The sequence below is a fragment of the Eurosta solidaginis genome, chromosome 5, assembly GCF_040869045.1.
Source record: "Eurosta solidaginis isolate ZX-2024a chromosome 5, ASM4086904v1, whole genome shotgun sequence".
Classification (NCBI taxonomy): domain Eukaryota; kingdom Metazoa; phylum Arthropoda; class Insecta; order Diptera; family Tephritidae; genus Eurosta; species Eurosta solidaginis.
Window position 1 is genome coordinate 104,530,447 of NC_090323.1, and position 16,278 is coordinate 104,546,724.

At 42.7% G+C, this 16,278-nt stretch overlaps 1 protein-coding gene across 2 annotated transcripts in view; it reads left to right on the plus strand.

The window, feature by feature from the left end:
• The window catches only part of Kap-alpha1 (karyopherin alpha1), a 414,014-nt gene that overhangs the window by 344,394 nt on the left and 53,342 nt on the right, over positions 1-16,278 (plus strand). The window lies entirely within an intron of this gene.

The following is a 16,278-nucleotide window of genomic DNA, read 5'->3' on the forward strand; positions in this document are numbered from 1 at the left end:
TATTGCGAGTTTTAAGAATGTAATTTCAATAAAAAATTTGATGGACTAATTGGTAACAATATTTTGAAAGATTTAAAGGCTGCGTAATCGATTTTCCAAATAGGCAATTAATTACCAAAAACGCTGTAATAACTTTAATTTTATCTGAAGAGGAAGAAATTTATAATGAAGCATCGTATAAAGATAGTAACATTCAATTTTTAATAAGAACGAAACACGACGTACCGGTTTATTCTCGTTTATACAGATATCCAGAGGTACATAAAGATGAAGTTAATAAGCAAATTGCAGAAATGCTAAAGCAGGGTATAATAAGAAATTCAAATAGTCCATAAAATAGCCCAATATGGGTAGTTCCAAAAAAATTAGACGCTAACAATAAACAAATGTGGCGCATTGTAATAGACTACCGGAAGTTGAATGACATTACGATTGGAGATAGGTTTCCTATTCCAAATATGGACGACATATTTGATAAATTAGGAAGATGCCAATATTTTACGACCCTAGATTTGGCCAAGGGTTTTCATCAAGTTGAAATGCACCCCGATGATATTCCGAAGACACCATTTTCAACGGCTAATGGCCATTATGAATTTTTACGCATGCCATTTGGCCTTCGTAATTCACCGGCTACATTTCAACGTATGATAAACAATTTATTTATTTATTTAACAACAAATAGATGTTGTACATGTTAGACAACAGTCTTTTAAGAGTACATCAACTAACATTAATTAACATAATAAAATTAAATTAAATAAAATGCATTAAACTTAAATTTAATTGAACTTATATCTAAGTAGAAAAATCAATGGGAGAAGAAAAAAAGACGAAAAAGACTAAAAAGACAGAGAGTGTAGACCGATAATAGGAAGTAGTTATATACAATCGCACTCATTATCTCGAATTAAAGTAGTTATGTATAATTTCCTTGTAGTTATTCCTGTTCAGCACGGATTTAACAGACTCTTGGATGTTGCTCCAGAGCCTCACAGCGTTGATGAAGAACAGTCTGGATGATTTCAGGTAGTTGTATTTCGGTATAACCAGGTTATGAACCCTAACGGATTTTGTTGGATTTAACTTTTCATGCAAATAGTTTGGGGACTTCCATTCTAGTAATTTGAATATGAACATACAGTTTCTAGCAGCAAGGTAGTCATGAATACTACAACCTAGAATATCGTTCCTCCATTGGGATATGTGATTTAGTTTATTTAGATGATGTGCTAATTTTTTCAACAAGTATAGAGGAGCACTTGGAAGCCATTGGTAAAATTTTGAAACGTTTAACTGAAGCAAATTTAAAAGTACAATTAGATAAGTGTCATTTTCTTAAAAGGGAAACCGAGTTTTTAGGCCACGTAGTGACCCCTTCAAACCAAATCTGGAAAAAGTAAAAGCGATTGATAAAATAGAGTTACCAAGGACGCAGAAAGATATAAAATCTTTTTTGGGAATAACGGGCTATTACAGGAGGTTCATTAAAGACTATTCGAAAATCGCATATCATTTAATAAAATAATTTTTGTTGTTATATCGGCCTACTGATTTTAAGATCGCGGGTTCGAATCGAGCTCAAGGCCTAACAATAATTTTTTATCATTATTATTGTTATGATAAATTTTTTCTTAATTCTATTCTAATTTAAAAATTTTTTCAATTAAGAAAAAATTTATCATAACAATAATAATGATAAAAAATTATTGTTAGGCCTTGAGCTCGATTCGAACCCGCGATTTAATAAAATATTTAAAACAAGGCGCAAAGATTAAGGCTAATGATAAAGATTTCAAAGCTGCTTTTGAAAAATTAAAAACGTTAATAAAAAATTATCCTATACTTATCCACCCAGACTTTAGTAAACCATTTACGCTGGTTACCGATGCAAGCAATTTTGCTTTAGGAGCAGCACTAATGCAAGGAGGTAGAGTGGTTTCTTTTGCCAGTCGTACCTTGAATGGACACGAGAAAAATTATAGTACGATTGAAAAAGAATTACTCGAGATAGTGGTGTGGGCCACAAAATATTTCCGTCCATATCTTTTCGGTCGAAGATTCTCAATCAAGACGGATCACCGTCCATTAGTATGGCTGAATAATATAAAGGAACCTAATTCCAAATTACAGAGGTGGAAGATAAAGCTTAACGAAGCTATATAAATAAGGAAAATGTTATCGCAGATGGTTTAAGTAGGCTGAAAGTCGTAAATTCAGAGAATGAAATGGAAATAAATCTTAACGAGATATTTGATGAAGATTTATACACTGTACATAGCGCTGAAAGCGATGATACAGATTACATTAAAATAACCGAAAAGCCTGTTAATACTTTTAAAACGCAATTGATAATCTATCCTTCTGATAAAAATTCATGTAAAACCGAAATAATTTTTAGAAATAAAATTGGACATACCTTAAAAATAAAAGAGATAAATAATATTTTAAATTTTATGAGGGAAAAACTTCCAACTAAAGGATTGGCAGTTGTTTATTCCCCACAAATTGAATTATTTAAAGAATTCAAACATAGATATGTAAATTATTTCGCGAAAAATAAAAATCTTAAAGTACTTAAATCTAACTTAATGGTAGAAGATGTCACTGATAAGCAAAAGTTTTTACAAATAATAGAGAAAGAACATTTATTGTTTTTATTTACATTATGTTGTTTTTATTTACAACATGGACGCCCCAAATGTCGACCATATTGAACATCCACGTCGATGGCACTACGCTACCGACTGTCCTACACCCCAAAATCTTGGGTGTGACGTTTGATCGGGATCTACATTTTGGTGCGCACGCAACCGCAATTTTTCCAAGAATTCAGAGCCGTAATAAAATCCTCAAATCCCTTGCTGGCAGTACCTGGGGAAAAGATAAAGAAACGCTCTTGACCACATACAAAGCAATTAGCCAGCCGATTACGTGCTACGCGTCACCCATATGGTCGCCAAGCCTAAAAACCACCCACTGGAAGAAACTACAGGCCTGCCAAAATACTGCTCTCAGAATCGCCACGGGCTGTCTTTTTATGTCCCCAGAACACCATCTGCATAATGAGGCGAGAATACTCCCCATCAGGGAGAGAAATGAGATGCTGACCAAACAGTTTCTGTTGAATACCCAGAAACCTGGGCATCCCAACAGACATCTGATTGACGAACCAGCACCGCCTAGGGGCCTAAGGAGTCATCTCCATAAGCATTTTGAGGAAATACGGCACCTGAGAACCCAGCCGTATGAAGCGAAAAAACACAAGCAGGTCCTTGGTGAACTCAATAGACAGGCGTCGGACCTTTATGTCGGGAATTGCCCGGTGAATCCAGTACTTGAAGAAAAATATCCAGAACTCGCAGAAGAGGAACGCATACTCCCCAGGGAAACGCGTGTCACTCTTGCTCAACTTCGTTCTGGATACTGTAACAGGTTAAACTCTTACCTATCCAGAATCAACCCCGACATACAAAATGTATGCCCCGCTTGCAATGTGTCCCCACATGACACCAACCATCTCTTTAATTGTAATGTGGAACCAACGCCCCTAACACCCCTTTCCTTATGGTCCACCCCTGTTGAAACGGCAAGTTTCCTTGGACTCCCGTTAGAGGATATTGATGACAATTTGTGATCGGTCGCGGCTATTAGGTGGGGCGAGCATTGCTACAACAACAACAACAACAAAGAACATTTAAAAAATAATCATCGAGGCATAACCGAAATATTTTCTGAACTAAAAAGGTATTACTATTTTCCTAAACTTCAGAAGGAAGTTCTGAAAAATATTAATAATTGTGAAATTTGTAAATTAGCTAAATACGATAGAGCTCCAGCATAGTATAAATATAACTCCTACTCCAGCAATACATAATGAAATTGTTCATGTAGATATATGGTTTCCCCGGGGTGATGTATCTAACAAGTATTGATAAACAATTGTTTTTGTTTCTATCGGCCTATTGATAAATCATTCAAGGTTCGAATCGAGCTCAAGGCCAGAACAATAATTTTTTTCTAATGATAATTATTGTTATTTTTTAATTTTTCTAAATTTGAAAAATTGTATTTTGTTTTTGGAATAGTAAGTAGAAAATTTTTCAGACAACCTGCCATAGCTGCGCAGATAGATCCATTTCGAAGGGTGCTAAGCCTTCATCATCAGTACGCTTTAGGCATGCTGCGCTAACCATTTAGCTATACAGCTGGTTTGTTTGACTGGCAAATTTGCTACTTCTATTCCTTTTTTCCAACTATATTTATTCAGTGTTGCGCCATCTGGTGCAAATCACTGATAATGCTGGATGTTTGTTTATTGTCAATTACTTTGTTTGACATTCCCAAGTGCTCATGGTTTATTAACAATTGTTTTTGTTTTTATCGGCCTATTGATAAATCATTCAAGGTTCGAATCGAGCTCAAGGCCAGAACAATAATTTTTTTCTAATGATAATTATTGTTATTTTTTAATTTTTCTAAATTTAAAAAATTGTATTTTGTTTTTGGAATAGTAAGTAGATAAAAAGTCGTATCTAAACCGTAGATGCGGCTGACATATCGCTTTTTTAGGAATTTGTTATGCGTTGAGTAGAGTTTCAGAAACAAACTAATGCAACTAACTACACATATGATTAGAAGCATGACTTTAATAGTATCTAGTGCCTCAGTATGGTCTTCCACTTGGACTGAGTTTACAACGTTTGCCGTTGGTTTTCCTATTTTTGATTCTTGGCCTCCCATCGTAAAAAAATATGAAGAAAAATTTTGTTTGTCTTTTTTTTTTTTATTAATTTTTTGTCATTATATTAGTCTGTTCTTCCCATAAATTTGACTTCGTACCTATATAATTCTTCAGGTGTTGTTGCTTGTGGGTTTCTTACATTCCATATTGTTGATTCCCTAGGCATATCAATAAGTTTCCAATAATTTTTCAACCATACTAGAGTTTTTTCCTCATATACAATTTCAATTTCATTTTTAAGGTCCTCAAGTGGGCCTTTTACATAAGTTTTAATTTTCATTGGTCTTTCCATAATTTAAAATCAATAGTTTTACAAAATTTTATTTTCTTTTTTCCGACACCCTAATGTTTATATTACTGGTCTTGGTTTTTTATATCCTCTTTTACTATTAATTGAGGCTTCTTTTTGTTTATATTCCTTCACCTCTTTATTTCCTTCTGTAAGTTAATTTTTTCTTCCCTACTTGTACTCAAGTTTATTTTTTCGTATAGCTTTGCCGTTGGGCTGCTTTCCTCCTCTCTTTCTTTTCAGTTTGACCGGCTTTGGGACTTTAGGTTCCTCAATTTTTTGAAACCTATTTCTCTTTCTATACTCCTCGATTGTTAGTGGCTTAGGGCCTTGCTTGATTTTCTCGGGTGTTTTCTTTTCACCTCCTTGCAAATGTAAATTTAATTTAACTAATTTATCAAAAATTTGGTCAAATTGACTTTGATTTTGTATGTCCTCTTCTGGGAACATGATTCAATAAGTAGGAGAAAAAAAAATTATTTACAGCAAAAATATAATTTTTGCTTGTCAGTAGGCAGCCGTTAGGTTGCCGGAATATTGTTATTGTTGGAAATAAATATTAATGTTAATTATTATAATACATATCGGAAAGATGGTTGGCAATTTGGAGCACCTCCTTTTTCTTCAGGGTATCCGTTAATTTCTTCTCAATCCTCTAGCAAATGTTATATTCCCTTTCGCTTGCAGCATCAGGTGCACTCGGAAAAATGTTTGGTAATTTGGAGCACCGCTTTTTTCTTCAGGGTATACGTTAATTTCTTCTCAATCCTCTAGCAAATGTTATATTCCACTTCGCTTGCCGCATCAGGTGCACTCGGAAAAATGGTTGGCAATTTGGAGCACCGCCTTTTTCTTCAGGGTATCCGTTAATTTCTTCTCAATCCTCTAGCAAATGTTATATTCCACTTCGCTTGCCGCATCAGCAAGCGCTTAGTACTGTCGGTTTTTTGTATGATTTGTGTAGCATTTGTGTAGTATGTGTATATATATGTAGCGCTTAGGCTGAATACTCAGCCAGTATTATCCTTGCCAGAAATGAACTTAGGCTGAAAAATCAGCCACCAGAATCATAGGCAGGATCGCCATATACAATGTGGAAAAATGAATAGAGTGTTTTGTGAGGTGTCAATGAGTGAATGCATGAATGCTGCTTTATTCAAATATTGTCAGCTTATTTATACTAAATTATTCTACACATATTCTTACATACCTATTTACTTTAAGCATACATACTTACATACATATTTACCTTAAGCATACATACTTACATACATCTCGACACAAAATATGTACCTACACATAATATGTACCTACACATCTGTGCATTGTACACACACCTGTATTAAATCGTGTGAATGGCTATGTCATCAACAATTGACAGATGCCTTTTTTTGTGTTGATGAAAATTTAGACTCTTTTTGTTACAGGGTAGCATATTAACTGATTTACTTATTTGGTATTGAAATTGTTGGCTACACTACAGTTTTCAATAGGAACTGTTTGGTTAGCATCTCATTTCTCTCCCTGATGGGGAGTATTCTCGCCTCATTATGTAGATGGTGTTCTGGGGACATAAGAAGACAGCCCGTGGTGGTTCTGAGAGCAGTATTTTGGCAGGCCTTAGCTTATTCCAGTGGGTAATTTTTAGGCTTGGCGACCATATAGGGGACGCGTAGCATGGAATCGGCTGGCCAATTGCTTTGTATGTGGTAATGAGCGATTCTTTGTATTTTCCCCAAGTACTGGCAGCAAGGGATTTGAGGATTTTATTACGGCTCTGGATTTTCGGTACAATTGCAGCTGCGTGCTCACTAAAATGTAGATCCTGATCAAACGTCACACCAAAGATTTTAGGGTGTAGGGCAGTCGGTAGCGTAGTGCCCTCGACGCACATAGGTAGATTTTAGACATTTAGGCGGCCATAATTTAATTTCTGAAAGTTGCCACAATTACAAAAAAAACACTCCCACAGCTTAAGAATAGACAGGGGAACAATAATTCTACCCCTTCCCATCCATCGCATACCTGACGTTAGCTGTCAAGTAATCGGAATTCAGCTATTTCTGAAACGCGTGTTATGTTGTTGTTGTTGTTGTAGCAGTGCTTCGCCCCACCTAACAGACGCGACCGATCACAAACTGTCATCAATATCCTCTAACGGGAGTCCAAGGAAACTTGCTGTTTCAACAGGGGTGGACCATAGGGAAAGGGGTGTTAGAGGCGTTGGTTCCACATTACAATTAAAGAGATGGTTGGTGTCATGTGGGGACACATTGCAAGCGGGGCATACATTTTGTATGTCGGGGTTGATTCTGGATAGGTAAGAGTTTAACCTGTTACAGTATCCAGAACGAAGTTGAGCCAGAGTGACACGCGTTTCCCTGGGGAGTATGCGTTCCTCTTCCGCAAGTTTTGGATACTTTGCTTTGAGTACTGGGTTCACCGGGCAATTCCCGGCATAAAGGTCCGACGCCTGTTTGTGGAGTTCACCAAGGACCTGCTTGTGTTTTTCCGCTTCATACGGCTGTGTTCTCAGATGCCGTATTTCCTCAAAATGCTTACGGAGATAACTCCTTAAGCCCCTAGGCGGTGCTGGCTCGTCAATCAGATGTCTGTTGGGATGCCCAGGTTTCTGGGTATTCAACAGGAACTGTTTGGTCAGCATCTCGTTTCTTTCCCTGATGGGGAGTATTCTCGCCTCATTATGTAGATGGTGTTCTGGGGACATAAGAAGACAGCCCGTGGCAATTCTGAGAGCAGTATTTTGGCAGGCCTGTAGCTTCTTCCAGTGGGTAATTTTTAGGCTTGGCGACCATATGGGTGACGCGTAGCACGTAATCGGCTGGCTAATTGCTTTGTATGTAGTCATGAGCGTTTCTTTATCTTTTCCCCAGGTACTGCCAGCAAGGGATTTGAGGATTTTGTTACGGCTCTGAATTTTCGGAACAATTGCGGCTGCGTGCTCACCAAAATGTAGATCCTGATCAAACGTCACACCCAAGATTTTGGGGTGTAGGACAGTCGGTAGCGTAGAGCCATCGACGTGGATGTTCAAAATGGTCGACATTTGGGACGTCCATGTTGTAAATAAGGTCGCGGAAGATTTAGTCGGTGATAATGCCAGGTTTCGCGAGGCGAAAAAACTGGAGAGATCAGGGAGGTAGCCGTTTATTTTATTGCATAGCTCATCGATCTGTGGGCCTGGGCCTGTGGCCATTACTGTGCAGTCATCGGCGTAGGAAACGATTGTGACTCCTTCCGGTGGTGAAGGTAGCTTAGATATGTAGAAATTAAACAAAAGTGGGGATAGGACACCACCCTGTGGCACCCCTTGTTTAATTCTCCTTGGCTTTGATGTTTCGTTTCTAAATAGCACCAATGCCTGCTGACCACCCAGATAATTTGCGGTCCACCTTTTAAGACATGGGGGAAGGGTAGACCCTTCCAGGTCTTGCAGTAACGAGCCGTGGTTGACCGTATCAAAAGCTTTTGATAGGTCTAGCGCTACGAGTACTGTTCTATGGTGGGGGTTTTGATTTAAACCGCAATTTATCTGGGTGCTAATGGCATTTAGCGCGGAGGTAGTGCTATGGAGTTTTCTGAAGCCATGCTGATGGGAGGCTAGTTGCAAATTTGCTTGGAAATAAGGGAGAAAAATGGCTTCGAGCGTCTTTGCTACTGGCGATAGGAGAGATATCGGACGATACGACTCTCCTATGTTAGCTGGTTTACCAGGCTTTAGTAGCGGGACCACCTTGGCCATTCTCCATTTCTCGGGTATGACAAAGGTGGAAAGAGACAGGTTGAAGACCTGCGCTAAATATTTGAAACCCTCTTTCCCTAGGCTTTTAAGCATCGGCATGGCTATGCCGTCTGGGCCCACTGCTTTGGATGGTTTAGCGCGACCAATGGCGTCCTCAACCTCTTTAGCGGTGATGGTGATTGGTGACGCGCTGAATTTGTGTTTATGTGCGTGTCTGTTGGCCCTCCGTCTAACTTTGTCGACCGTAGAATGCATTATATATTGTCGGCAGAAAGCGCTCGCGCATTTTTTCGCATCCGACAGCACTTTGTCGCCAAAGGCGATGGAAACTTTGTCTTTGTGCTTAGTCGGATTCGATAGGGACTTTACGGTGGACCAAAGTTTACCCACACCGGTAGAGAGGTTACAACCTCTTAGGTGCTCCTCCCATTTCGCCCGCTTGTGTTCATCCACAAGCAATCTGATGCGTTGGTTTATATCCCTTATTTGGGGGTCGCCTGGATCAAGCTGCCTTATAAGGTCACGTTCTCTCGCTAAGTTTGCGGCCTCCGCCGGGAAGTGGGGCCGGATTTCGGGAATTCTCCCGGCGGGAATGAAACGTGCCGAGGCGGATTCAATGACCTTGCGGAAGGCACGCTCCCCTTGGCGGGCATCAGTCGGGATAGGGAGGGCAGCAAAGAGGTTGTCTGTAAAGGATTTATATTCTCCCCACTTTCCTTTTTTAAAGTTTATGAAAGTGCGTTTTTCGGTGACGATGAAGTCGGCGGTACGCTCGAGCGAAACAAGTATAGGCAGGTGGTCGGATGCCAATGATACCATCGGCTGCCAGTTGACGCAGTTTACGAGTTCTGCGCTCACGATTGAGATATCTGGCGAACTGTGACAGCTTCCTACCATACGTGTGGGGGCGTCTCCGTTTATAGTGCAGAACGTCGTTTCTTCTATTTGATCCGCCAACATCTCGCCCCTACTGTCCGCCCGCAAATTTGAATGCCATAGATCATGATGGGCATTGAAGTCGCCTAAAATAATGCGATTGTTTCCAGTGAGTAAGGCTCTAATATTAGGGTGGTATCCACCGGGGCAACAGGTGGCAGGGGGGATGTAGATGTTGATGATTTCTAGGTTTGCATCGCCTGACCGGACAGATAGGCCTTGACGTTCTAAGACGTTGTCCCTGCGGTCGATGCCAGGATCAAATATGTGATATTGCACAGAGTGGTGTATTATAAACGCGAGGCCGCCTCCATTTCCGCTCTCGCGATCTTTTCTGTGGACATTATACCCAGAGCAGGTCTGCAATGCAGATCGTGCTGTGAGTTTAGTCTCTTGAATCGCAGCAATGCGGATGTTGTGCCGCTTCATGAAATTGACTATCTCCGTAATCTTCCCAGTTAGTCCATTACAGTTTAACTGCAGAATTCTGAAGTGCATGAGGGGAGACGTCGCCACTCTGGGGGTAAGTGACGGGTGACTACGCCTGGGTTGAGGAAGGCCAGGACGCAATTGCTGTTGTGGCCCTGGGACTGGGCGTCCTTGGGCAAGCATTGGGGTACCCGGATGATTTGGGTTTGCGACCTGGCAACATGGCGCGATGAAACCCGTCGAGGGGTTGCCGTCGCGGAGACCAGAACATCTAGGAAAGTGGCACCACCCGAGGCAGGAGCTGCATTGGGCGGATGTCGCAAACATATATATTCTGTGCTGGCAAACGGTGCAAACGGAGGTAGGGACTAAGAGTCTGTTTCCCTGACCTACACGATTGCTGCCGGAAAAGAGGGGGGGAGAAGACGGGGGCAGGGGCTGTTGCTCAGCATTGCTTCCGACTCTACTACGAAGATTGTAGTTATGAGTGGTAGCAGCTGTTTGAGTTGTTGGCGCCGTAAGGCGCGAGCAGCAGCGGGTACTTGTTGTGGCTTGCTGAGCAGCGGGGCTGCTGGAAGGTAATGGGGGGGGCGCTTAGACGTAGACTACGGGACGCCCTTGGGCGTGAACAGCAAGGAGCCACAAAAGATTTATAAAAGTTACGTGGACGTCGGGTTTTGGGATCAAGCCCAGAACAACCTGTCCGATGCAACCATCCCTTACACGAGACACACTGAACAGAGTATGACCGTCCTAAAAAGATTCTTTTCCGGCAGATGCAGCAAAACCATTTCTCAGGACCGAGGTCAGGAGACGGACCCGGATTGGATTCGATACCTTCCCGGAGCAAGAGAATATGGAGCAGTCCTGCTGCAAGGAGCTGCTGGGAGGATGACAATTTGTGGGAGGGACGAAACAAATTAAATGGGGTTACACTGAAATGACAGTCCTTGGTCGGGAAAAATCCCGAGTCGCTCCGGTACATAGAACCGACTGCCTTGGGAAGCGTAAACGCGTGTTATAGTTTTTTTAACCTATGTGAAATCGCATGTTTTAACGTGAATATTTTAAGTTTTAAGACAATTGAATTGAGTAATTGTGATGGATTCTGATATTTCAGGTAAATACTAACATTATCAATGGTTGTTGTTGTTGTTGTAGCAGTGCTTCGCCCCACCTAACAGCCGCGACCGATCACAAATTGTCATCAATATCCCCTAACGGGAGTCCAAGGAAACTTGCTGTTTCAACAGGGGTGGACCATAAGGAAAGGGGTGTTAGAGGCGTTGGTTCCACATTACAATACAAGAGATAAGAGGTTGATTCTGGATAGGTAAGAGTTTAACCTGTTACAGTATCCAGAACAAAGTTGAGCAAGAGTGACACGCGTTTCCCTGGGGAGTATGCGTTCCTCTTCCGCGAGTTTTGGATACTTTTCTTTGAGTACTGGATTCACCAGGCAACTCCCGGCATAAAGGTCCGACGCCTGTTTGTGGAGTTCACCAAGGACCTGCTTGAGTTTTTTCGCTTCATACTGCTGGGTCCTCAGGTGCCGCATTTCCTCAAAGTGCTTACGGAGATGACTCCTTAAGCCCCTAGGCGGTGCTGGTTCATCAATCAGATGTCTGTTGGGATGCTCAGGTTTCTGGGTATTCAACAGGAACTGTTTGGTCAACATCTCATTTCTCTCCCTGATGGGAGTATTCTCGCCTCATTATGCAGATGATGTTCTGGGGACATAAGAAGACAGCCCGTGGCAATTCTGAGAGCAGTATTTTGGCAGGCCTGTAGCTTCTTCCAGTGGGTAATTTTTAGGCTTGGCGACCATATGGGTGACGCGTAGCACGTAATCGGCTGGCTAATTGCTTTGAATGTAGTCATGAGCCTTTCTTTATCTTTTCCCCAGGTACTGCCAGCGAGGGATTTGAGGATTTTGTCACGGCTCTGAATTCTCTCGCGTGCTGACCAAAATGTAGATCCTGATCAAACGTCACACCCAAGATTTTGGGGTGTAGGACAGTCGGTAGCGTAGTGCCATCGACGTGGATGCTCAAAATGGTCGACATTTGAGACGTCCAGGTTGTAAATAAGGTCGCGGAAGATTTAGTCGGTGATAATGCCAGGTTTCGCGAGGCGAAAAAACTGGAGAGATCAGGGAGGTAGCCGTTTATTTTATTGCATAGCTCATCGATCTGTGGGCCTGGGCCTGTGGCCATTATTGTGCAGTCATCGGCGTAGGGAACGATTGTGACTCCTTCCGGTGGTCAAGGTAGCTTAGATATGTCGAAATTAAACAAAAGTGGGGATAGGACACCACCCAAGGGGTGGTTTCGTTTCTAAATTGCACCGATGCCTGCCGACCATCCAGATAATTTGCGGTCCACCTTTTAAGACATGGGGGAAGGGTAGACCCTTCCAGGTCTTGCACTAACGAGCCATGGTTGACCGTATCAAAAGCTTTTGATATGTCTAGCGCTACGAGTACTGTTCTATGGTGTGGGTTTTGATTTAAACCGCAATTTATCTGGGTGCTAATGCCATTTAGCGCGGTGGTAGTGCTATGGAGTTTTCTGAAGCCATGCTGGTGAGAGGCTAGCTGCAAATTTGCTTGGAAATAAGGGAGCAAAATGGCTTCAAGCGTCTTTGCTACTGGCGATAGGAGAGATATCGGACGATACGACTCTCCTATGTTAGCTGGTTTACCAGGCTTTAGTAGCGTGACCACCTTGGCCATTTTCCATTTCTCGGGTATGATAAAGGTGGAAAGAGACAGGTTGAAGACATGCGCTAAATATTTGAAACCCTCTTTCCCTAGGCTTTTAAGCATCGGCATGGCTATGCCGTCTGGGCCCACTGCTTTGGATGGTTTAGCGCGACCAATGGCGTCCTCAACCGCTTTAGCGGTGATGGTGATTGGTGACGCGCTGAATTTCTGTTTATGTGCGTGTTTGTTGGCCCTCCGTCTATCTCCGTCTATCTTTGTCGGCAGAAAGCGCTCGCGCATTTTTTCGCATCCGACAGCACTTTGTCGCCAAAGGCGATGGAAACTTTGTCTTTGTGCTTAGTCGGATTCGATAGGGACTTTACGGTGGACCAAAGTTCACCCACACCGGTAGAGAGGTTACAACCTCTTAGGTGCTCCTCCCATTTCGCCCAGTGTGTTCATCCACAAGCAATCTGATGCGTTGGTTTATATCCCTTATTTGGGGGTCGCCTGGATCAAGCTGTCTTATAAGGTCACGTTCTCTCGCTAAGTTTGCGGCCTCCGCAGGGAAGTGGGGCCGGATTTCGGGAATTCTCCCAGCGGGAATGAAACGTGCCGAGGCGGATTCAAGGACCTTGCGGAAGGCACGCTCCCCTTGGCGGGCATCAGTCGGGATAGGGAGGGCAGCAAAGAGGTTGTCTGTATAAGATTTATATTCTTCCCACTTTCCTTTTTTGAAGTTTATGAAAGTGCGTTTTTCGGTGACGAGGGAGTCGGCGGTACGCTCGAGCGAAATAAGTATAGGCAGGTGGTCGGATGACAATGTTACCATCGGCTGCCAGTTTACGAGTTCTGCGCTCACGATTGAGATATCTGGCGAACTGTGACAGCTTCCTACCATACGTGTGGGGGCGTCTCCGTTTATTGTGCAGAACGTCGTTTCTTCTATTTGATCCGCCAACATCTCACCCCTACTGTCCGCCCGCAAATTCGAATGCCATAGGTCGTGATGGGCATTGAAATCGCCTAAGATAATGCGATTGTTGCCAGTGAGTAAGGCCCTGATATTAGGGCGGTATCCACTGGGGCAACAGGTGGCAGGAGGGATGTAGATGTTGATGATTTCTAGGTTTGCATCGCCTGACCGGACAGATAGGTCTTGACGTTCTAAGACACTGTCCCTGCGGTCGATGCCAGGATCAAATATATAATATTGCACAGAGTGGTGTATGATAAACGCGAGGCCGCCTCCATTTCCGCTCTCGCGATCTTTTCTGTAGACATTATACCCAGAGCAGGTCTGCAATGCAGATATTGCTGTGAGTTTAGTCTCTTGAATCGCAGCAATGCGGATGTTGTGCCGCTTCATGAAATCGACTATCTCCGTAATCTTCCCAGTTAGTCCATTACAGTTTAACTGCAGAATTCTGAAGTGCATAGGGGAGACGTCGCCTCTCTGGGGGTAAGTGACGGGTGACTACGCCTGGGTTGAGGAAGGCCAGGACGCAATTGCCGTTTTGGCCCTGGGACTGGGTGTCCTTGGGCAAGCATTGGGGTACCCGGATGATTTGGGTTTGCGACTTGGCAACATGGCGCGATGAAACCCTTCGGGGGGGGGTTGCCATCGCGGAGGCCAGAACATCTAGGAAAGTGGCACCTCCCAAGGCAGGAGCTGCATTGGGCGGATGTCGCAAACATATATATTCTGTGCTGGCAAACGGTACAAACGGAGGTAGGGACTAAGAGTCTGTTTCCCTGACCTACACGATTGCTGCCGGAAAAGAAGGGGGGGGGGGAGAAGACGTAGGCAGGGGCTTATGCTCAGCATTGCTACCGGCTCTACTACGAAGATAGTAGTTGTGAGTGGTAGGAGCTGTTTGAGTTGTTGGCGCCGTGGGGCGCGAGCAGCAGCGGGTACTTGTTGTGGCTTGCTGAGGAGCGTGGCTGCTGGAAGGTAGTGGGGGGGCGCTTAAAAGTAGACTGCGGGACGCCCTTGGGCGTGAACAGCAAGGAGCCACAAAAGATTTATAAAAGTTACGTGGACGTCGGGTTTTGGGTTCAAGCACAGAACAACCTGTTCGATGCAACCATCCCTTACACGAGACACACTGAACAGAGTATGACCGTCCTAAAAAGATTCTTTTCCGGCAGATGCAGCAAAACCATTTCTCAGGACCGGGGTCAGGAGACGGACCCGGATTGGATTCGATATCTTCCCGGAGCAAGAGAATATGGAGCAGTCCTGCTGCAAGGAGCTGCTGGGAGGATGACAATTTGTGGGAGGGACGCAACAAATTAAATGGGGTTACACTGAAATGACAGTCCTTCAAAAAAAATAAATGTAAGGTGCGATAACCTCCGAAGAGATCTAAGGCCGAGCTTCTCTTCCAATTTGCGTCATGCTCCTCTTGATTTCCCCTACAAATTGGCCGGACGGGACCTACATGTTTTATGCCGACTCCGAACGGCATCTGCAAGGCAGATGAGTTTTCACTGAGAGCTTTTCATGGCAGAAATACACCCGGAGCGCTTTCCAAACACTGCCGAGGGGCGACCCCGCTTAGACAAATTTTCTTCTAATTTAAAAACTTTATTTCTATAATTTTGATGTTGCTTTTTCCGGGGTGTGAACCCAGGATATACGGTGTAGGCGGAGCACGCTACCATCACACCACGGTGGCCGCCTTGACAGTCCTTGGTCGGGGAAAAATCCCGAGTCGCTTCGATACGTAGAACCGACTGCCTTGGGAAGTCTTCGTCTTTGTGATTTTTAAAAGTTGTAAATTGATAAAGAACCTTTTTTATTTAGGATGTTAAAAAAATTGTTTTTTTTTTTTTGATTTTTGGTGTTCAAAACCAGTTTTGTTATGTTTCCAAGTCCGTCCAAGTGAAAATTAGTTTTGAACATGGTACTTGGCACAATTAGCTTGCCAACTGCATTAAATTTAGCTGCAGATACTTGCAGATAGGGGTTTATATAGAGGGTTTGATACACCCTTGTTGCTTTACAACAAGAAAAATAGCCTCACTGCGCAGGTATTTTTTAGTGTTACACAGTGCAATATCTATTCAATATAACCGATTAGTTACAAAAATTATTATAATTTTTCATAAAGCATATTAAAAATTTACGCTAGATAAAGACAGAACTAAGTTATTACACTTCCCGCTGTACAACAAGAAAAATAGTGATTCACAGTGTAATATCTATTTTTTTAATATAACCTATTAATTACACAAATTATTATAATTTTTCATTTATTAAAGAGTTTGGAGAAGATATAGGCAATAAAATATTTTTGGCCGCCTAAAACTTGAAAATCTACCTATGTGCGACGTGCGAAATGCGACATGTTGTAAATAAGGTCGCGGAGGATTTAGTCGGTGATAATGCCAGGTTTCGCGAGGCAAAA